The sequence below is a fragment of the Cricetulus griseus genome, chromosome 5 (assembly GCF_003668045.3).
Source record: "Cricetulus griseus strain 17A/GY chromosome 5, alternate assembly CriGri-PICRH-1.0, whole genome shotgun sequence".
NCBI lineage: Eukaryota > Metazoa > Chordata > Mammalia > Rodentia > Cricetidae > Cricetulus > Cricetulus griseus.
Genome location: NC_048598.1, coordinates 145,002,840 through 145,025,717, shown reverse-complemented (window position 1 = coordinate 145,025,717; position 22,878 = coordinate 145,002,840). Strand labels below are relative to the sequence as shown.

Below are 22,878 nucleotides of genomic sequence, written 5' to 3'. Positions count from 1 at the left end.
CTAGCAGTACATGTGCTAATAATTGCAATTTCTTATTAATGATGTTTATGGATGCTCTTTGGGTGATAATTGCAAGTGCAAAGGAATAAAACACCAGTCATTTCTGTCAGCACATATGTCTCAAGCACCTTGTTTGTTACCTGCATTGGCAGTTCATGAGAAGGAAATTCTAGTATCTTCCCAGAAAAAAAAAAAAAAACTAAGACAACCTGCTTTAAGGAAGTGTCAGTGACATTTGCAGTGGTTGGTTATTTTTGTGGCTTGAAATGTGTTTTACTCCCCCAAAACTAGGCTGAAGTTCCATAACTTCTTAATGTGACCTTATTTGAAATAGAGTTGTTATAGAGGGAAACTAGTCAAAATGTGGTCATTTGGGTGAGCTTTAATCCCCCATGATAGGTGTTTTTATAGAAAAGAGGAACCTTGTACCCTGAGTCAGATAGGCACTGAGTAAGTACATCGTTAGGATACACAGGCAAAGAACACCCATGTAACAGAAATGATGCAAAAGATTGCCACCAAAATGCAAACACTAAGTTTGTCTAGGAAGATAAGCAGCCACTACAGAAAGTGGAGCCCACCTGATACCTGAATCCCTTCCCTCACTGCTCAGGGTCCCCTGTGAAAGAGAAGGCAGGACTGTAAGAACCAGAGGGGATGGAGGACACCAAGGAAGCAGGGCCCTCTAAATCACAGAATCCATGCACATATGAACTCACAAACTGGGGGAGCACGCACAAGGCCTACATGGGTCTTGTTTGGCAAGTTTGGCCCTAGAGCTGAAAGAAGTGGACTCATGCTCCATCCCTAACCCAGAAGCTACCTCCAATTGATAACGACTTGCTAATAAAAATATACTTTTCTCCAAGGGAGTCTCACTGCGGAAGCACACTTACTCTTAGGGGTAGGCTGCATGCCCAGTGGTAGATGGCCAACAGGAAACGACTCACTGACAGCTTTGCAGGTTCCTTGTCTCACAGTGTCATGGCAGGGCTTTTTCTTTCTTTAATATTTAATCTTTTTATCTTTTTATTCTCTCTTTTTACCCGAATGTCCTTTGTGTATATATTATAGCTTCCAGCTTTGTGTTTTAATGGGATTCCAGCGTGTGTGACTGAGTTGGTCTCTGCATCTGTATCTCTTCTTGTACCTTTTCTTGGGCTCTTTCTTTCTGTTTCCTTGTTTTGTCCTATACCAATGTGTTTGTTTTTTTGTTTTAATTTTTTATTATCCCTTAGAACCTGTTTGTTTTCTTATGAGAGACAGAAAGGGGTCAGATCCAGATGGGACAGGAGGTGAGGTGGAACTGGGAGCAGAAGAGGGAGAGAAAACTATGATTAGGATATATTATATGAAAAATATCTAATTTCAGTAAAAGAAAAAATACACCCAAAAAGAGGAAAAAAGGAATATTTTTGGATTTTCAGGACAGGATTTACCCATGTGTCCCTGGCTGTCCTAGAACTTAATCTATAGATCAGGCTGGCCTGCTTTTGAGATTAAAGGCATACACCACCACAATTCAGCTAAGAGTAAAATTCTTAATTTTTCTACATGTGTGTCTAATCTACCTTATATGAACTGTGTAACTTTGTAACATATGTACACATACTTACACACACACACACACACACACACACACACACACACACACACACGCACGAGTAAGTAATGCTTAGAGCAGGTGATTTATAATGCAATGTCCCCTAATGAGGGTTTTGATGCTGCATCTTCCCATAGCAAATGGCAGAAGGAGAAGGGTTAAGACTAAGTGTAGAAAAGGAATGCAGCTTGCTTCATGCAAACACACACAAAAAAAAAAAAAAAAAAAAAACTTAAAACACTGTGCAATGTAAGTATTAATAGTGTTACTTACATAATGTCATAACCCCCTTTTAATGTTTATTTTTATGTGTATGGGTGTTTTACTTGCATGTATATCTGCCACATGTTTGCCTGGCTGTCGCATCCACCTCGACCAGCATGGGAAACGCAACACACGAACTCTTCTTTAAGCAGTTTATTCAGGATCCTTGAACAATCTTCTTCTACTTCTACCTCTACCTCAGCTTCTATCTCTACTTCTATATTTACTAGCCCCGCCCCCCTTAAAAGCAAGCTCATTTGCTCCCGCCACCTGGCAATCCTGGATAGCAAGCTCATTCCCCAATTAGCTCACGACACCTGGCGATCCCGGATAGGTCACAGCCGGAGGAGGCACACCAGATCCAATAAGCGCTTCCAAATAAGGCTTGTTTACAGCTAAACTTGGTCTCCCTGGCATCCAGCTAGGCGCCATCTTGGGGCTGTGGCTCCCCACACCTGGCACCTGTGAAACCTAGGATAGGGTTTTGGATCCCTCAGAACTGGAGTTACAGACAGTTGTGAGCTGCCACATAGTTCCTGGAAGCCATGCCCAGGTCTTCTGGAAGAAGAGTCAGTGAAGAGTCAGTGCTGCACTGAGCTATCTTTCCAGCCCAAAACATTTTTCTTTATTGGGATACAAAACAACTAATAAGTAAAGGTATCATGAGCTTAGAAATAATTATTTTCTCTGACTTTGTATGCAAGAATGATACTATTTACATTCTCACTTTGCACAGTTTTCTTTTCCTTATATTAATAACAATAACTTGTAAGACTAAACGTCAACATGTGTCTCTGTCAATTGCTATTCATTATTCTATAGAATGACTCAACCTTCTTTAAGAGGATCTTATAAAATGTTTTGTCATTAATGTTTGTGCCCAGCAAGAGACAAGGACCTAATGTAAGGAATGGGTTTGTCAATTGTAGTTTGTGGGTTTCACATTTTATAAACATTTCTATCCAGTCAAAACTTGATATTTATATTTTGTTGAATAAACAAACAGTATCTCTTTTAACACTCACAATCAGCATGGTTTTAGATCCATATGTGTCTGTTGCTTCTTACACAGGTGATCTTTACCACTTCTTAAAGCTTTTTGTTTGTTCTTTGTCAGTTCACAACACATACACATGCACATGCAGGGCACACAATTTGTACTTGGGTCATATTGCCCTCCATTATCCTAACTTTTCCTCTTCCACCCCCACAGGAAGAGGGGTGGAATTTGCCAACAAGTTGCCCTCCTATTTTCATGGGTGTTCTGCTTCTTATTTTGTGCCCCACTGTATCTGATTAGGACTGCCTTATGAGCATGAGTGGGAGGAAAGGCAATTGACCAGAGGCTGCCATTGAGGATTATGATTTCCCACATTCTAGCAACCCTGTAGCTCCTTGGGGAGGAGGAGCAGGGACCTTGGGAGATGACTCTGCTCCATAATGAAATGTTGATGGACCCAGTCTTGTGCACATAGCCACTGTGGCTACAAGTCCATAAGTACTAGAGCCATGTCACATCTGGAAGACAACTTTTCACAGCATACTTCCCCATCCACTGACATCTCCATTCTTTCTGCATTCTCTCTTCTGCAATGTTCTGTCTTCTCAGAGAGTGAGATATAAATTCCAGTTTAGGGATGAGCACCCAAAAGCTACAGATTCGTATTACTTTCACCAGGTAGAAGTAGCTGCTTGCAGTGGGCAATGGTTAATTTATATATTTTCCCTAATTTAAAAATCTGTTTTGCTATATTTTATCCTGCAGTACCTGCCATATTTTCATTTTGCCATGGGTAGCATGAGAAATTTCTTGTTACTTTTGAGTTGCTGCCATTCTTGTTCCCTTCTATATTGTTGAAACATTGTTTTCAACCTCTTACTCAGCCATCAGTGGTATTTAGCAATAATATGTTATATACATAGCTAGTCCTATGCTATTTTACCTAACAAACATTAATTTCTAGAGATTTTGCCACCTCTGCTTTTGATTAAATTTTTACTAGTTTTCTTTTTTAATTATTTTACTTTTTGAAATTATCATATAATTTTTGAGATTTTACTTGTCTGTATATGTTTTTGCTCTGCAAAGTGCCTATGGAGATCAGAAGAGTGGTTAGATCCCCTGGGACTCAAGTTACAGATGGTTTTGAGACACCACGGGTACTGGGAATTGAACACAGATCCTCTGGAAGAGGAGGCCGTGCCCTTTACTATTGACCCATCTCTCCAGAAATTTTCCTTTTGCCAATGACATTCATTTGTTTTACTGAAATGCTACCTACCACATAATAGATATTCAAAAAACTGTGTTATATGGAATTGACTAAGTGCACTCTTAAAATGATTTTTTACTATATACTTCATAGGTGCAACAAATGCTTTCTCAATATAAAATTTATCCCTGTGTCAGCTATTTATTCTGGAATAGTTCATCTACTTATCTTATTCTCCCTGAGCCTTCACTATACAGTTATTTTTGCTGAGTTTAAATACCAATTTTTCTGCTAGTCTTTTCTTGCTCTTTCTGCAGAAGTGATTTCATTCTGTCTAGAACTCCTGTGATATTTATTCACAGTGTGTCTCTCAGAATATATGCTCCATGCTCCTCAATGTCATAATTGTGTGTGTGTGTGTGTGTGTGTGTGTGTGTTTTAATTTCCCCACTAGTCTTTTTGTCCATTATATTATGGCAAGCTTCTGTATATGTGTGTCAATTAATAAAAACCTCAAAATTTTAACACTAGATTAAAATTTTTCTTCAGAATAAGTTTCTTCTGCACAACAGTTATCTTTGCAATAAATATAATAATTCAACTATAAATTTATGAATGAAATTTTGAATATAACATGAACCTAGTCCACTGTCAATGTTAGGTATTTATAAAGGTATGAGACATATTAATGAAACAAATATCACCTACCATCACGGTTTCTCTTTTTCACTGAGCTTACAGTGTTCAGATTTGAAAAACATTATCCAAAACTATTTGTTTTTACCCTTCCTTGAAATTTGGAATTTTAAGAAGTCTCGAAAAAAAGCCTATCCGTGTTCAGTGAAACATTATTTACTAAAAGACTAATTAGAATCTTTCCCCAGAATGTTTCCTGAGTCCTCACATTGTTAAAAAAAATATGTAAAACATGTTGACAAAATAAGAGCTTAAAGTGGTGGCTTGGCATGTTTGTCAGTGTCCTCCAGAGAAATGAGAAAGAAGACCATGCTTGTAAGAGTTCAAGCAGCTGTGGGCACTGTGAAACCTTCAGGGAAGCCAGCAAGGCTGATAGCAGGGGAGAGCTCATGCTGCAGTTGTGAGTCCCCAGAGGCCTAATTTCTTCTTCCTTTCATCTTCCTCAATGAGATCTAATTAGAAAAGACTTACTCATGCAATATAAAGGAACATGCCTTCCTAAGTCTCCTGATTTAAATGGCAATCATTTCTGAAGCACAGCAGTAAGTAGAGTGGCATTGACCAAAGATCTGGGTGTTTTGTTTGGATGGGTAAACATGCTCCTGGAAGCCATTGGTTATTAAATGAAAATATCCAGTAGCAGGGGTGGACTGCCTCCCTACAAGTTCTTGGTCAGGAAGCCCCCAGAAGTCCCCAAAAGAGTACAGTCAATGGCCACTGCTGTTGGCTGCCACAAGAACTAAATGATAAGACCTTATTGCTAAAGATAAATAGAAGAAAGGAATTTCCTTACTGCTGGCTAGCATTCATAATGCCAGAAGGTACTGCTGAGGGATAAATGCCATTAACGGTGTTATATAGCTATATTCAGCAATACCAACAAGGCAAAATGGGCCCACTCCTGCAATAGTGGCAAGCCTATAATGGGTTTGGCCAACTACTTCACTTTTGGATTTTGTGCCCATACAGGAAGGAATTTACATCTGGTATCATAAACCCAGCCAAAAATTCATGACTGGGAGGTCGCAGACCCTAGTCGTGAATCTGCTGCTATTGCTTTGATAAATGAACATGATGTATCCATCTAATTGCCTTCTGAATAGCAATGATTATAACATTGAAGACCCAGGCATAACTTCACATAACAATGGACCCCTGAGTTTTTTAAGAAGAAACAACAACAAAAAATACTAGAAAAAAGACAGTCTTTGATAAGTAGTGCTGGTCAAACTGAATGACTGCATGTAGAATAATGAAAATTGACATATATCTAGCACCATGCACAAAACTCAACTCCAAGTGTATTAAAAAGCTTCAACATAATACAAGACGCTTTACATTCTGATGGAAGAGAAAGTGGGAAGTAGGCTTGGACTCTTTGGGCACAGGAAAGGACTTTTTGAACCGGACACTGACAATACAGTCACCAACCTCTAGTTATCTCTATAACTTCATTTCTTAATGATTCTATTCTTGGCTTTCTCTAGCCACACTTAGCACAGCCATTTCTCTCTTTTTTTATTTATTTTTATTTAAATTAGAAGCAAGCCTGCTTCACATGTCAATCCCAGTTCCCTCTCCCTCCCCTCCTCTCCCACCTTCCACCAATCCCCCACCCTATATATCTTCTATGCATGCAGTGTTGTGAGACCCCATTCACATTGGCATCTCCTTTGATTTTGTTATTTTTTAAAGGTCTTATTTAGGCTACTAGATTACTTAGATTTGCAGGGAGAAATGAGGACTGTGACCAATTGTAAAGGAAGAGGGTACCTTTTTAAAAAAATCAATCCAAGGCAGGTGTGGTGATGCACTCCTTTAATCTCAGCACTCAGGAGGCAGAGGCAGGTGGATCTCTGAGTTCAAGGTCAGTCTATATAGTGAATTCTAAGACAGCCAGGGCTTTACAGAGAAACCCTGTCTTGAAAAACCAACAACAATAACAATAATAATGAAATGTTCATTCCTGTGAGCATCAGCTCTGACCAGAAATGACAATGAAAATATACAGTTCCTGTGTCCCTTGGGAAACTTCACTTAGTACAGTTAAAGTTTTAGCATATGAGAAATATAAATATAAATTTCATTTATTTAGTGTACACTAATAAGTGCACTAAAATGTTTATCCACTAGTTAAAATATTTCACAAATTGAAATGATAGCTAATAATAGGATTGCTAAAGAACATTTTGATTATTAATTTTAAAAGCAGTGAGTCACAGTAGTAGCACACAGTACAAGATATAATAAGCTGACATCTTTAATCTACCTTGATTTATATAAACTTTTTAATGCCACTTCTATCATAAAGAGCTAAGTCAATATTGACTAAGGATGCAGATGATGGTCCAGTAATACCAGGCAGGACAAGCGGTACTGCCAGGCGTCCTGAATTTGCAGTGTTGTTTTCCCATGAGGCACTTCTACATGGACAGTCTCCCAGAAGGGTGAATGTTTACATGCAGTTAGATATTTAAAAGTGTAAATGTTCCAGGTTCAATTACATATGAAGTAGATAGATATTTTTTCTTTAGATCACAAAGTACTTGCTCTGCAGAGTTAACAATGGTGTTAGCAAAGTTCATTACTCAAAATGGATGTAATAGTTTTCCCATAATTACAGACAAAAAAACAGATTTGTTAAGTCAGATAAATTTAAAGTTAATATGCCTCGCTTAAAATTCCAAACCTAAGATATGAAACTTTTGAGTTAATTGTGGCTTAACCTGCTATCATGTTTTTATGTCTTAGATAGTTTACATTATCTCTTCTCCCTTTTATGTTTATAAAGATTCATGTCCATTAGCATTCTATTAATAAAATACCAATGATTTCCTCAAATTATTTTTAAAGCTTCCTGGTTCTGAGTGAAATCACAAATATACAATATTCAATTTCTCTGTAAAACAGCTAGTAGGTTCAGAACATAAGCATTTATAAATAGAATTTTATTAGATAATACTCTGAATAATTTACTTTAATTCATGAAAAGTCTAGTTTTTCTCTCATTTGATTTTGAACAAAATCAAACAAAACTTTGAACAAAAAAATTTCCTATGACACCAGTGGTATGAGACAGGGTAAAATTGATATGTTGTAGGAAGCTGAACACACTGATGATCTTAGAATCTGACATGGAAATGGCATCACAGTCCACTGCTTCAAGCTGCTGTTAGCTCATCTTTTTATAGGAAAAAAAGTATTTTGCATTCATTCTTTTCATATGGTATAATGTTTTAATTCAGAACTAACACTACAGTAAGACAGATGGTGCATGTTCTTTCTAGAAAATGACCTTTGACAAGTAATTAACCTCTCAAAGCCTCAATTTCCTGACATATAAAATAAGAATTCTAGTTATCCTGCCTCATTGTAAAGAATAATCAAATGAAACGATGCATCTGCGGTACCTGGGTGGTAGACACAGAAAGGTGAGTGAGCTGTGATCACGCTCTGACATCAAATTTAGTCTGTCATTGTTAACTTCTCAAAAATCTATTAATTCACATCTGGGGGTGTTTTGTTTTGTTCTAGTTAGTCTTTTACTATTTTTGAGTCTTAATGTAATATTAGGGCAAGGGTGTAGAATCACTGAATTTTTGGAAACAAATTTTTACTGGAATTGGTGTTTTGCTTTGTCGGTTTTTTTTTTTTTTTTGCCCATTATAAGTCACTTTAAGATCTGTGAGTCTGGAGAGATGCTCACTGGGTAAAATGCTTGCTCACAAGTATAAGAACCTGACTTTAGAACCTCAGAACCCATGAAAAAAAAAAAAAAAAAGCAGATGCTTTGTTGTGCATCTGTAATCCCAGCTCTGGGCTAGGGGTTGGTCCCAGGGATGTGCTGGCCTTCCTGGAACTCACTCTGTAGACCAGGCTGGCCTCAACTCAAAGACCCACCTGCCTCTGCCTCCCAAAGTGGTGGGATTAAAGGAGTGCACCACTGGAGGAGTGGACAGGGGATGGGCTAGGGGGAAGATGAGGAGGGTGGGAGGAGGTGAGGGGGAGGGAGGGAGAACTGTGGTTGGAATGTAAAATGAAATGAAAAAAATTAAAAATTGGGGGAGAGAAGGGGACACCACTACCAACCACCCAGAAAGAGCAGTTTTTAAATTAAAAAGATATTTGGTCAAAATGGCATCCTGAACTCATATTTAGCCATTTGTGATTTAGTTTGCTCTCATGAGTTCTTTTTTTTGCACAGGGATACTCTAATACTCAGAAATCTGTTGAAAATTGTCAGTTGAGTAATCTTTACTCTATCAAAAGATTTTCATGGGTTTCACCATTGATATTTGCAATTCCTACTATCCTGTATCTTACAGTTTGATACAAGAATTATCTGTCATTATCCCTTCTGCATCCTTGTGAGATGTCATCCCTTTTACAAATGGGAAAATAAAATCACAGAGAGGTGAACTAGCATGTCTTAGGTCACACTGGGGCCAGGATAAAAACGTAACTATTACCTAATTCATCTGGATATTCACAATTCCTAGTAAACAGCATCTCCTGTCTGCATCTCCTTCTTAAAATTCCTGAGGCAAAACAGGTAGTTTGGCACTATGTTCCTGATTTGGCTCTGCTGCTTATGTTTCTTGCACAAAATATACCACTAAGACCTTAGAGATAGGTTAAACCATTAAAAGAACATGACCTGCTTTGGAGTTTAGCCGTCTTTGTCTGTGTTCAACTAAAGTGTACAAATTATAACCACAGTCTGTGCCTGGATTTATAAATAGACTTCCCCTGAATATTCTTTTCAGAACTTTTAAGCTTTAGTATTATATCATGTGTCAGGCTACAGAAAGGAAATGCAGGGCCTGACAGTAATTTTATATACACACTCATAATACTTTCTTTTTATTAGTAGGTTATAGTATTACTTTGCTGTTTTATCAGTGTTCTAGTACAATTACTAACAAAACAGTAACCATATTAAGAAGTAATCATTAACCAAGTAGCCCATCAGTTCTGAATGACTTATTAAGGGCTGAGGATTCTAGGAGCCTGTGGACAGTTGAGTATCCTAGGATAAGATGCAATCACTGTTCTCAAGGAAGTTGGAATTATTTAGAAAGAAAAATGTGTATTCAAAATTGGCAAATAATACTATATACTGATAAATGAAGTTATTGGGCATTCTCAAGCCACAGGAGGGAGAGATCATTTATGCTGGAACAGATAAAGTTTCATGAGATGTCAGGGAATTAAGGTAGGACTGAGTAGGATTCTAAGACAGGACATTATGTTCTGGAAGCAGAGTTTAAGCACGAATGAAGAGGTTGTAATAAGACTATTCTGTCACATCACAGAATGAAGAATTCAAAGAAATTTTAATACCAACATGCAGTTTCTAAGCTTGTACTTCCTTGAGTGATTTGGGAACATGGGATGAATTGCTTAAGTCTTTAACAATATAAGTTATAACTCAATTTTTTCTGTAATTTATTAAAGTGGAATTTTTAAAAAATAAATGAAATTTTGAACAGCTTGAGAATTTCTGTGTGTACAATCCAAAAGTGCAGTGCTTGCCTGCCATGTACACAGCTCTGGCTTCCATTCTCAGCTCAACAGCAGTAGCAAACTGTTCTCCTTGATGAATTTTGAGTGTATTCCAAAGCAGGCAGGATGAAGCTCACACCACATCCCCTGAAACCATCAACCTTCTGACAGTCCCATTCCATCCACATGTTCACACACAGACCTCAGCTCGCTTGAGTTATTTAAAAGTAAATTCCATGTATTACTTAAGGTAGTTATATAATTGTTTGTAAGAAGAATTTCAAGTATTTTAAATTTTCCGTGGTTAATTCTGCTTGGTACATCCTCATGGCATAGCTAACAACTGACTGAAGTTTTCAAGTTATCTTCTTTAATCTTCCATATCATTACGGGGGAAGAGTAGGAACCTTATATATTCATGCTGAATCAAAAATTGTAGTTGAACTGTCCTTTGAGCCGCCAGCTCACAAATAATGACACAGAGATGACTTATTGATCATGAAAGCTTGGCCTTTAGCTAGGCTTGTCTCACTCGCTCCTGTAACTTAAATTAAACCATTTATTTTAGTCTACATTCTGTCATGTGCCCCATTACCTCCCTGTACTGCCCATGCTGCTTCCTCAGCATCTGGCTGGCTCCTTCACCTTCTTCTTCCCAGAGTCTTCTCTCTGCCCTGATGCCCCACCTGGACCTCCTGCCTAGCCTGTTGTCCATTGTCCATAGACCTCCTGTTGTCCATTCAGCTTTGTAATAACACCAATCACAGCAATACATTTTCACACAGCGTACAAATATCCCACAATATAAATTATTTCAGAACTTGTATCATTCATTTCATTCTTCCTATGTTCATATATTTACTGTTAGTATTATGGTATTTAAATCAATTAAAATTGCATTTGAAAGGAAAATAAATATACCTATCTTGTGCAAAGAATATATTGCACTTTTCATTTAAGCAATGTTTATATTTAAGTTATAATAGAAAGTGAAGAAAAGTAACTACATACATAACTTAAGCAGAACAAAAAGTAAAACCTATGTGGTCATCTTAGTAGATATAGAAAAAGGGTTTTGATAAACAGTGTGCCAAAAAAAAAAAACAATAAAACAAACTACTCAGCAGACAAGGATTAAATGTGACCCAGGCCTGGGTGGGGAGAAACATCTGTAAAAACCACAGTTAACATCATACTTAATGAAGAGAGCCTTGGGTGTTTTCCTTTTACAGTCACACACAAGACAAGGATTTCCTCCCTTGCCACATATACTAGAGGTCACAGTCAGGGCATTTGAGGAACAAAAAGCACATTAAAGTTTTGGTGATTGGAAAAGAAGTAAAGCCCTCAGTACTCACAGATGGCACAATCATAAGCAGAAACCCTAATAAATTCAGGGGGAAAAACCTCATCAAATTAATAGAAAAGATTGGTATATTTTCAGCATAAAAACAGTATAGAACAGGGGTGGGCTTAGGCCCTATCTGGAAAGGATATGACAAACTCTGATGACTGCCTGTGGAAGGCCTCACCCTCCCTGGGGAGCAGAAAGGGTATGTAATAGCTAGGGTTTTAGTTGGTGAGGGGGAGTGGGGGGGGAGGAGAGGGAGAGGGAACTGGGATTGACATGTAAAACAATCTTGTTTCTAATTCAAAGAAAAAAACTGTGGAAATCATTTGTAATTTTATACACTTTCAAAAACAGCATTTATGTTATCATCAAACATACTTCAAAATTAGAATCCAGTGAAACATCTGATTTGTTAATAAGAAAGTGTCAGATACTTAAGATGTTAGGACCCCTAAATTGATCTAAAGATTCAGTGTGATTCCTACCAGACTCCCAGCAACTTTGTTGTAGAAACTAAAAGCTAATTGTAAAATAATCCTAAATGGAAGGGTTTAAAAAGACAAAATATTTTGTAATTTCTTTTCTTTTTAGAGATTCTATTTTTAAAGACAGTGTTCAAAAGACAAAGCTGACAAAGTTATACTTCCTTGCTTTCAAAACTTACTATATAGAAATCACATTTATCAAAACAGTGTGGTAGTGGTGTGAGGACTGACATCTAGGTCAGTGGAATAGAGTCTAGGTAGATTGACAAGCACTAAGCTCTGCATTAAATAAAGAGAGAAAGGAAGGAAGGGGAGGAGAGAGAGAGAGAGAGAGAGAGAGGAGAGAGAGAGAGAGAGAGAGAGAGAGAGAGAGAGAGAGAGAGAGAGAGAGAGAGACTATCCATTTATAGTTCTTTCTTTAAGAGTTGTCCATTCAAGCAGGGTGTTGGTGGCACACACCTTTAATCCCAGCACTCTCGAGGCTGAGGCAGATGGATCTCTGTGAGTTTGAGGCCAGCTTGGTCTCCAGAGCCAGTGCCAGGATAGGCTCCAAAGCTACACAGAGAAACCCTATATCGGGGGGGGGGGGGGGGGGCGCGGGGGGGGGGAAGAGTTGTCCATTCAAGTCATTAGATCATTGTATCAGTTGCTTTCTTGGGGCTGTAACAAAATACCTAGCAAAAGCAGCTTAAGGGAGAAAGAATTTATTTTGTTCACAGTTGGAGGATATAGTCTATCCTGGCAGGTAAGTCTTGGCAGCAAAACTTTGGGGTCATCTTGTGTTTGTAGTCAGGACGGCAGAGAGTAATGAATGTTGGTCCTTTGCTAGCTTCCTCCTTTTTTATGCAGTCCACCACCCAAGCTCAGGGGTTAGTACCACCTACTTTTAGGGTGGGTCTTTTCACTTCAATGACCTAATCAAGATAATCCTTCACCTGCATGGCTAGAGGCTTGTTTTGTAGATCCCACAGGTTGATAGTCTATACTAACCCTAACAGTGATTCAATGCGTTATCAAATAAACGTTTGAAAAAGAGTTCAATATCCTTAGTCATCAGGGAAGTGAAAATTAAAACTACATTGATATTCTACCTCACTCCTGTCAAAATGGCTATAAACAAGAAAATAGATAACAACAAATACTGGGAATGTAAACCATGGGAACAAGTATGGAATAGAGTTGCTCACAAAAACTAAAAATAAAAATAGAACCCCTATATATGACCCCATTATACCAGTCCTGAGTGTTAATATATTCAAAGGATTCTAGGTCAACATACTACAGAGATGTTTGCACATCAGCATCTATTTACTGTTCACAATAGCCAAGATAGGAAATCAACCTAGAGGTCCATCAACAGATGAACAGGCGCAGAAAATGTGCTACATATACACCATGGGATTTTCTTCAGCTGTAAAGTCACTGAATGAGATAACAGTTGCAGAAAATGGCTAGAACGAGAAATACTATGTTAATTGAAATAAGTCAGACTCAAAAGACAAATACCATGTGCTTTTTCTTTACTACAGAAGCTACATGTAAATTCAATTGTGCGTGCGTGCGTGCGTGCGTGCGTGCATGTGTGTGTGTGTAAAACATGAAAGTAGCAAGACTGCTATGAGAGGAGAGGCCTGAAAGGGAGTGGAATGGGCAACCAGAATGGGGCTGGGATATATGTGTTTGTAAGAGAAGAAGGGCAGTTGGAGGGGAGAAGCGAGCCAGCAAGTGTGGGAAATCAGGGATAGGTGAGGGCTGTAGAGGTGGAGGTCAGTTAAGGATAAAGCACATCCATATGAAAGTTCTAATGAAATCCATTTCTTTGTATATTAAAAAACAATAATAATTATAAGAAGGGAGACCCTGAGCAGCACCATTTGCTGAAGAGATTGAACTCATAAAGTACTCGACAAACTCCAGTCTGAGGTGTGTTACAGTGAGTTTTGTTAACCACTTAAGGAAGATTAAAAACAGTCGTAATGCTTCTAGAAAATAGGATAGGGAATATTTGCCAACTCCGTTGATGATATAATGTTGAAAGTCATTCAAGAGCAAAAACAAAACAAAACAAAAACTACAAACTGATACCCCTCGTGAATATAAGCTCTAAACTTTCCACCCAGACTAGAAAGCAAATCCAGCAATGTGTAAAACTGATACATCATCATGGCAGTGCTTTAATGTTTGAAAATGAGTGTAATTTACACTGTTAACAGAGTACGGAGCAGAAAGCAAATGCATGAAAAGCACATGAAAAAATGCAAAACCTGCTTAGTTGCTTGGTAAAAACTGATAAGAATGTATAAGGAAAAATTTACAGCTATCATCATTGATGTTATAATCTCAACAAGTTTTTATAAAAATGAGATAACTCACCACTTCCCCATTTGACAAGAAGTTACAAACTCTTAAAATGGAAATGGAAGAGAATTTTACTTTTATTCATAAACAGTACAATTGCATTAGACAATGATATGGTCTTTTTAATGCTTCTAGAATAAGTTAATTCAGATCAAAATATGAAAGCTAAATATATTATTATCTACTAGCAATGGACCAACAAATGAAATTTTAATATTTAGTTTTTTAAGTCTCAAAGCTTTATGCTGAGAAATACAGAAAGGTTCTAGCGGTGATAATAAAGTGTCTATGTGGAGAAACACAAACTGTAGACAAAAGAAGATTCTGTGTTGCCAAGACAGCAGTTCTATACAAATTTTTCTATAGATTTCAGACTCCAAATGATTCAGGCAAAGAAAAGAAAACTACATCCATTTTAATTATGAAATATAGACTAATGATAAAATTCATAAGAAAATGCAAATGACTACCAAAGAATTATCAAAACAATATGATAGAGGAATCAGTTAGGGAGAGTAGACTACCAGATTGCAAGATATAGTCTATAGACTCAAGCATTAGCCGAGACACCGGAATTGGTAAAGATAAAGATATTCGTGTTATTGGAACAGATTGAGAATCCAACACATATGACCAGCTTGGAAATACTTTCAACAAGAAGACAGTGCAATTTGTATGCAAAAGTCCATTAATCAAGAAATAGTAATAGAACAACTGGATAATTATATGTTAAGAAATAACCTTAGCCCTAGCTTCACAAATGTCAGGAAAACATCTTTAATTAGAACTTTTCACTGAACTTTTGATTTCTGAACCTAATATAGTATCTGGCCAAAAACACATGTTTAGTGGCAATTTGTGTAATAAATAGTTGGCAACCCTCCCTTCTGGTCTCTGGCTATTATCTGAGTGAGAGAAATGTTTCACAGTTTAACTGTGAAAACTATGTTTTATCTTTTAAAATGTGCTAGATAGACATGTGTGTTCCCCTGTTTTACCATCAGTCCATTAACTCTTCTCGTCACAGCATCCAGATGCACTCTTCTGGTGCTGAAATGCTGAACAGTTTTGTAAATATGTCTTTGTGCTGCTGTATTCATATGTATTACAAGCTACAAGAATAAGAACACGTTATACTTTAATAGAGAAAAACGGAGGCAGAATACTGATCTGAGTCTGTGGGTGATTCAGTACAATTTATTGGTGTTTCTGATTTGCATTTTTCTCCCACAGGTAGCTAGAGTCAACATGATTTATTCGTTTATTCTAATACCTTAATTCCAGTGAGCTCTCTGTTTTCTAATAAAATAGATATAATGTGACTTTATTTTGCTCGAAGAACTTGAAGAATATTGGTACCTATCTTTTCAACAGATTGTAACTAGAGATTGGTGTTGATAGCTGAAGGAGAGTGGTCAAATGACTACTTGGCCATTGAAATTGCCGAGCAAGATTTCAGCAAAAGTTCAAGACTTTTGATGGTTGATTTCATAAAGTCATCCTTCATGGAGTTCTGTACTTTTGAATTCCTCTCTTATGATGGAGAAACCAGAACAGCCAGCCAAAATAAAGTGATTCTCTCCAAACATTTGAATACCCTAGTTAGGCCTCAGTTGTCCATGACTCCTATGCATGCTGCTCTTCCTTCAAAGGGCCAGTCTCTATACTGTTAGCATTAACAGCATTCACTTTGTCCCTTAATATTATTAGTAGCTCAAAAATCCTTACAGGGAAAGTAATGTTGTCATCTGATATGCTGTCACATTTTAATATCAGCGGTGGGTTCGCAAAGAGAGTGATGAGAGGGGAAAAGTTTGCAACGTTCTTAGAGTCCTTCAAATCACACTAAGAGAAGATGGAATCTGGAATTTCAGAATCAATATTCTACTTACTCTTCCATGTGTATGGAGATTTAATATGTGTAAGTGAGTATATAGTGTATTCATGTTCTATGGAGACACATTCCAGTTTGTGTTTAAGTTCTTGAGATATTTATTTTTATACTTTGTGAGAATAACTTGAAATTCTCTAGTCAGTTTTTACTCCATAGGCGTTCTTAAGAACAGCCTTAAAAACTAATTTCTGGTTTATGCCAAAAAAAGGAGGGAATGGCAGCAAGATTACATTCTTTTGTCACCTGTGGAATATTTTTCACATTCCATGTGTGGTACTTGATCAGACAGGTTGCTGCAGTTTTTGTCATGTTACAGACATTCTAAGAATTGATAGCTTCTTCAATTTTTATACTAATTTCTCTATTTGCAAGTTATGCAGTAGACTTCACCACTATAAATGGAAGAAATATGTTGGCTTTTGAAAACTGTATAAACCATCGACAAAAATACTTGAAAAGGCATACAGATACCCAGACTGTTTGAGAATGTTGTGTTTCTCAGTATAAACACTGGTGAAATGCAGACCTGTGGAGAATGCACATGCAAGTCGCTGCTGTGGTTTGAAACCTAAGGAACGGTGCTATTAAGACTGTCTCACCAGGTACTATTCTAGAATTACAATAGTCTTCCTTTGGATTGAATTTTTCAGCCCTTTGCCAAACAGACTGTTCTTTGGAACAAGACAAAAAGATTTTTGACACTCCATCAAGTACTGAAAGTCATCCTATATTTATGTTTGCCTCGCTCTACAGCCATGACTTCTAATACAATACTGACTTAAAATTCTAATGATGTTTCTTTGAATTGGATCTCACTCTATATTATTTCAGCATTCCCATCCAAGATCTAGCTGCGGTCTGAACCTCCTGACTGCCTTACAGGCTTGCACATCATCCTTGATAGCTCTTCACTTCTCTTCTGGGTTGATGTCACCATTTCTAGGATTCTTGTCTTCTTTCTCTCTTCCTTAAGTAACTTCCAGAGCTTCTGAATATATAATTCAAATTTGAATATTACATCCTTTCACAACTTTTAAGATATTACTCTTCTTTTTTTTCCTGCTGATTCTACCCTGAACTGATTCTACAATGATTCACATCAATTTACCTTTGTAGATTTTCTCATGGAAGATATTAAATTTATTTCACCTTGGTGTTCTGAAATCTCTTAAGATGTCTGGGAATATACATCTTTCATTTATTGGGATATGTTCTTAAAGATTATTTCAACTTGAAGATTCTCTCCTTTCTTCCCTGAACAATAATCCTTAAGATTTTTTGTAAGCCCCCCACCCTGCTTCTTTTACCCTTGATGTTTCTTTCTGGTTTCCTAATGATTGTCTGTGAGACAGATTAACATTTTTCTTAATATTTTAAAATCCTTAAAGTTCTAGTGTGTGCTCTTAAAAATATCTTCAACTTTTTTTTTCAAGTCCATTTTTATCCTTATATTTGGAAAATCAGGTGCAGCATGAAGAGTTGTATAATCGGGGACTCTTTCTAACTTTTAACTTAGTAATTGTTATCTTTTATTCTCTAAAATTGCTCTTTATTTTGTAGACTTTTAATAGCATCTGATTTTATATAATCAACATAATATTTCCCCTATCTTTATAGGTCTACTAATTTTTCCATTATCCATAACCCAACTTCTCTAATACTTAACATGTACATTTCCATCCTAAGTAACTTGAATACATAACATTTGATTGTGTCTGAACTTCAGAAGATTTTACCCAAGAAAACTTGTATATTACCTAAGAATCACTACACTAACTTTATAGAAGTATCCACAATCTAATTATATACCAAATTCTTTTATTCAAATTATTCTAATTTTTATTTTCTTGAAATTTACATAATATATGCTCATTAGGATATTTTCTATTGAGTTCTTGGCAGCTCTTCCTGTGGGTACTCTTAGTGACTTAATAAACATGCCATGTCCTGTGTACTATCTCACCTCCTGGAAACAGCTACTCTTCCTCTACCTATTTGCCACCCCTGCATCATTTCTTTACATTATTTTTCACATTGGTGTATGTGTTCAGCTAACAGTTAATAGATGAGAAGGAAAGCGGTTATCAGATGCTTGTGTAAGTGCCTTATAAGCCAACATTTCTTCTTCTGTGTATATCTGAGAATTTGCAAGTAGCTTTATTTTAAAGTGAGTAGAGGTTTTAAATACGTTAAAGTCTTCTTGATTCAGAAAAGATTATACTCAAAAATCTTCCACTGTTATAAGTATTTTTATGTTACACCAGCCAGCTCCCAAATAATAGTGTGGGGACTTATTAATTATAAAAGTTTGGCCTTTAGCTTAGGCTTGTCTCAACTGGTTATTATAACCTAAATAAACTCATTTTTTTTTCATCTGTGTTCTGCTACATGACATTACCTCTCTTCCATCTTGCACCTCCTGTCTCCTCTCGGTGTCTGACTGGCAACTCCTCCTTTCTTCTTTCCAGCATGCTTTCTGTCCCCAGAAGTCCCACCTAGCCTCTTCCTGCCTAGCTATTGGCCATTGAGCTCCTTATTAATCCAAACACAATGACATATTTTCACACAGTGTAAAGGAATATTCTGCAACATTCCACTCCCTTATCATGAGCAGTAAATTAACTTCCTTTGGGGGTTGTTCTGTCATTCTTAAACAATAAATTTCACTCTATAGATTCAGGTTCATATTCACAAAAATCAGTTTGACTATAGATCATGATAGTCATAGAACTGAATAAACCTAAATAATACATGGTAGAAAAGTAACTATTGATACCCAGAGACTTTGAAAAGCAAAGCATGGATTTTTATATGGCAGATTGTTTTTCAGGGAGAGACTGTACATAATAAATGTACTGATTTGTGTTTGTCAAAGCATCTCAAGCATGTTGTCTAGAACCCAGAGGTTCTTTTGTCTTTTCTCTTTGCTTACTGCTTCCCTGCTAAAAACGTGAGATTAACCCAGGCATGGTGGTGGCACAAGCCTTTAATCCCAACACTCAGAGGCAGGTGGATGTCTGTGAGTTCAAGGCCAGCCTGGTCTATAAAGCAAGTTTCCGGACAGCTAGTGCTACACAGAGAGCCCTGTCTGGAAAAAACAAACAAACAAACAAACAAAAGAACTTGAGATGGAGAGAGATTGGTATAAGCACTCAACAGTCTCTCTTTTCATTGCAGCTGGAATAACAAACTGTGAAATCTGGACCAAGGCCAGGTTATTATTATCTAAAGAGTGATTATAAGTGTAGATTTGCATTTAGTAAACTTTAATTTAGTAGAAAAGCATGAGTAATAAATGAAAGCTTCATGAAAGGTGGCCATATAGAGTATTCTCCACTTGAAGTGTCTTGCCAGCTTCTGAGTAATGCTTTGACTTGACTTGAAGCTTTTGTGGGTAACAGATTTTAGTGCAAGTTACTACAGTTCTTTCTGAATAATATAGGTCATGAAGAGTTCATTTGTAGGTGTGGCAGCTGCACTGCTTTGGAGGACTGTCTTTAATAGATCTACTTCATTAATTGTCATGAATTTTTTTTATTAACAAAACCAGTACATCAGGTTGAACCAGCTAAAAACTGTTCTCATAGTTGTTATCTTTATTGTCAGAGAGAATATTGTGAAAATAGGGAATTACTGTACATGCTTTAACTCTTGACTAAACATAGAAATGGCACTATCCATGAACAATAACTTAGGGGCATATTATCAAGTTGACATAGAGTGTTTCAGTTACGCAATTCCATTAAATTTAAAGCCCTATGCTTTAGTTTCAATGTCTTCCAGTTAGAAGTAATGCCAGAGCCTTCTGCTAGGTGCTCTCAGTTAATGTGATTAATGTCAAGAAGCAGGATGTTCATTCTTTCTTCTGTAAGCTTAGGTGTTAGGCTAAATGGCCTTCTATGGGCTTGCCTCTCAGAAAACAGGCAGTGGTATTAAGAAACAGCAATAATGGGTTGGAAAATAAATGTTAGCATGTGCATTTTATTTACCAATGAAAGAAAATTTCCATCTGATGATCATTATTATGAAACCATGTATACAATATTAAAACTAAGTATTTTTTAACTTTAAAAAATGCCAAAAGCTTTCTTAGGCATATGATTGTATTGTGTTGTTGTCTATGTTCTTTGTCTCTCTTTTATTTATTTATTTATTTTTATTAGTTCAAAGTAGGAACAAGCTTGTTTCACATGTCAGTCCCTCCTCCCTCTCCCTCCCCTCACCATCACCCCTCCTACCCCACCCCGACCTACCCCCCACCCCATCCACCCTCCACTCCCCAGGCAGGGTATGGCCCTCAATGGGGGTTTCTGCAAAATCCACCACATCATCCTGGGCTGGGCCTAGGCCCTTCCCCATGTGTCCAGGGCAAGAGTTCATCTTTTCACATGGGATGGGCTCGAAAAGTCCTGTCTTACACCAGGGAAAATACTAATCCACTACCAGGGTCTCCCTAGAGTGCAGAGGCCTCCTCATTGACATCCATGTTCAGGGGTCTGGATCAGTCCTGTACTGGCCTCCCAGACAGCATCTGGGGTCTATGTGTTCCCCCTTGTTCAGGCCAGCTGTTTCTGTGGGTTTCTCCAACCTGGTAACCACCCCTTCGATCTTAATTCCTCCCTCTCTACAACTAAGTTCCAGAGTTCAGTTCAGTGTGTATCTGTGGATGTCTGCCTCTGCTTCCATCAGCCACTTCTGCTTCCATCAGCCACTGGATGAGGGCTCTAGGATGGCATAAAAAGTAGTCATCAATCTCATTTTAGGGGAAGGGCATTTAGGGTATCCTCTCCACCATTACTTGGATTGTCAGTGTCATCCTTGTAGATCTCTGGAAGTCTCCCTAGTGCCAGATCTCTCCTCGGACCTATAATGGCTCCCTCTGATATGGTATCTCTCATCCTGCTCTCCTCTATTCTTCCCCCAACTCAATATTTCTGCTCCTCCATTTCCTCCTCTCCCCTCCTCTTCTCCTGCTCTCATTCTGGCAGCTCCCCCTACCCTACCCTCATGCTCCCAATTAGCTCAGGAGTTCCTGCCCCTTCCCATTCCTGGGATCCATGCATTTATCCCTTAGAGTCCTTCATGTTTCCTAGTTTCTTTGGTAAAGAGGATTGTTAGCTGGTCATCCTTTGCTCTATGTCTAAAATTCATATATGAGTGAGTACATAACCATGTTTGTCTTTTTGTGACTGAGTTACCTCACTCAGGATGGTTTCTTCCAGTTCCATCCATTTGCCTGGGAATTTCAAGATTCCATTGCTTTTTTCTGCTGAGTAGTACTCCATTGTATAAATGTACCACATTTTCTCTATCCATTATTCAGTTGAGGGGCATCTAGGTTGTTTCCAGGTTCTGGCTATTACAAACAATGCTGCTATGAACATAGGTGAACATATGTCCTTATTGTAGGAACGTGCATTATTTGGGTATATACCCAAGAGAGGAATTGCTGGATCTTGAGACTGATTCCCATTTTTCTGAGCAACTGCCATACTGGATTTCCAGAGTGGTCTTACAAGTTCACACTCCCACCAGCAATGGAAGAGTGTTCTTTTTTCTCCACATCCTCTCCAGCATAGATTGTCATTGGTATTTTTGATTTTAGTCATTCTGACAGATGTGAGGTGGTATCTCAGAGTTTTTTTGAGTTGCATTTCTCTGATGGCCAAGGATTTTGAGCACTTTCTTAAGTGTCTTTCAGCCATTTCAGATTCCTCTGTTGAGAATTCTCTATTTAGTTCTGCACCCCACTTTTTAATTTCATTGTTTGGTGTTTTGGTGGCTAGCTTCTTGAGTTCATTGTATATTTTGGAAATCAGCCCTCTGTCCGATGTGGGGTTGGTGAGGATCTTTTCCCATTCTGTGGGCTGTTGTTTTGTTTACCATAAAGCTTTGCCTTACAGAAGCTACTCAGTTTTAGGAGATGCCATTTATTAATTGAATATCTCAATGTCTGTGCTACTGGTGTAATGTTCAGGAAGCAGTCTCCTGTGCCTATTCGTTCAAGGGTATCTCCCACTTTTTCTTCTAGAAGATTCAGTGTGACTGGATTTATGGTGAGATCTTTGATCCATTGGCACTTAAGTTTTGTGCATGGTGACAGATATGGATCTATCTGCAATCTTCGGCATGTTCTTTGTCTCTTGCATATGAAAGTGATAAGCACTTGTCTCTTGATAGGCCATTAGTAGCATGAATTTTCTTAATTTAAGTGGTTTAAAAGTTGTTGTTTTTCCTTTTTTTTAAAAAGCAGTTGGTGGCTTTCTCCAGATCCGACAATTCATCATCTCTCTTAATGACCACTTTTGGAGATTATTGTGCACATTACATATAATGGATATGTGTCCAAGGGAGGCATTAAAATGATATTTATCAATTTTTTTTACTACTTACAGATTTAGAATCTTACCTACAATAGTCTAGCATTGTTAGACAAAGAGGTGTGATTTGTTAGTTGTTCAAAATGAATTAGAATCAAAGCAGTGTTCTTCACATGTGAAAATTATCTT

The 22,878-nt window shown here is 37.6% G+C and overlaps 1 protein-coding gene across 4 annotated transcripts in view; it reads left to right on the top strand.

Annotated features, from left to right (window-relative positions):
- Nucleotides 1–22,878, top strand: part of Mipol1 (mirror-image polydactyly 1) — a 268,571-nt gene that overhangs the window by 177,971 nt on the left and 67,722 nt on the right. The gene's annotated exons all lie outside the window — the stretch shown is intronic.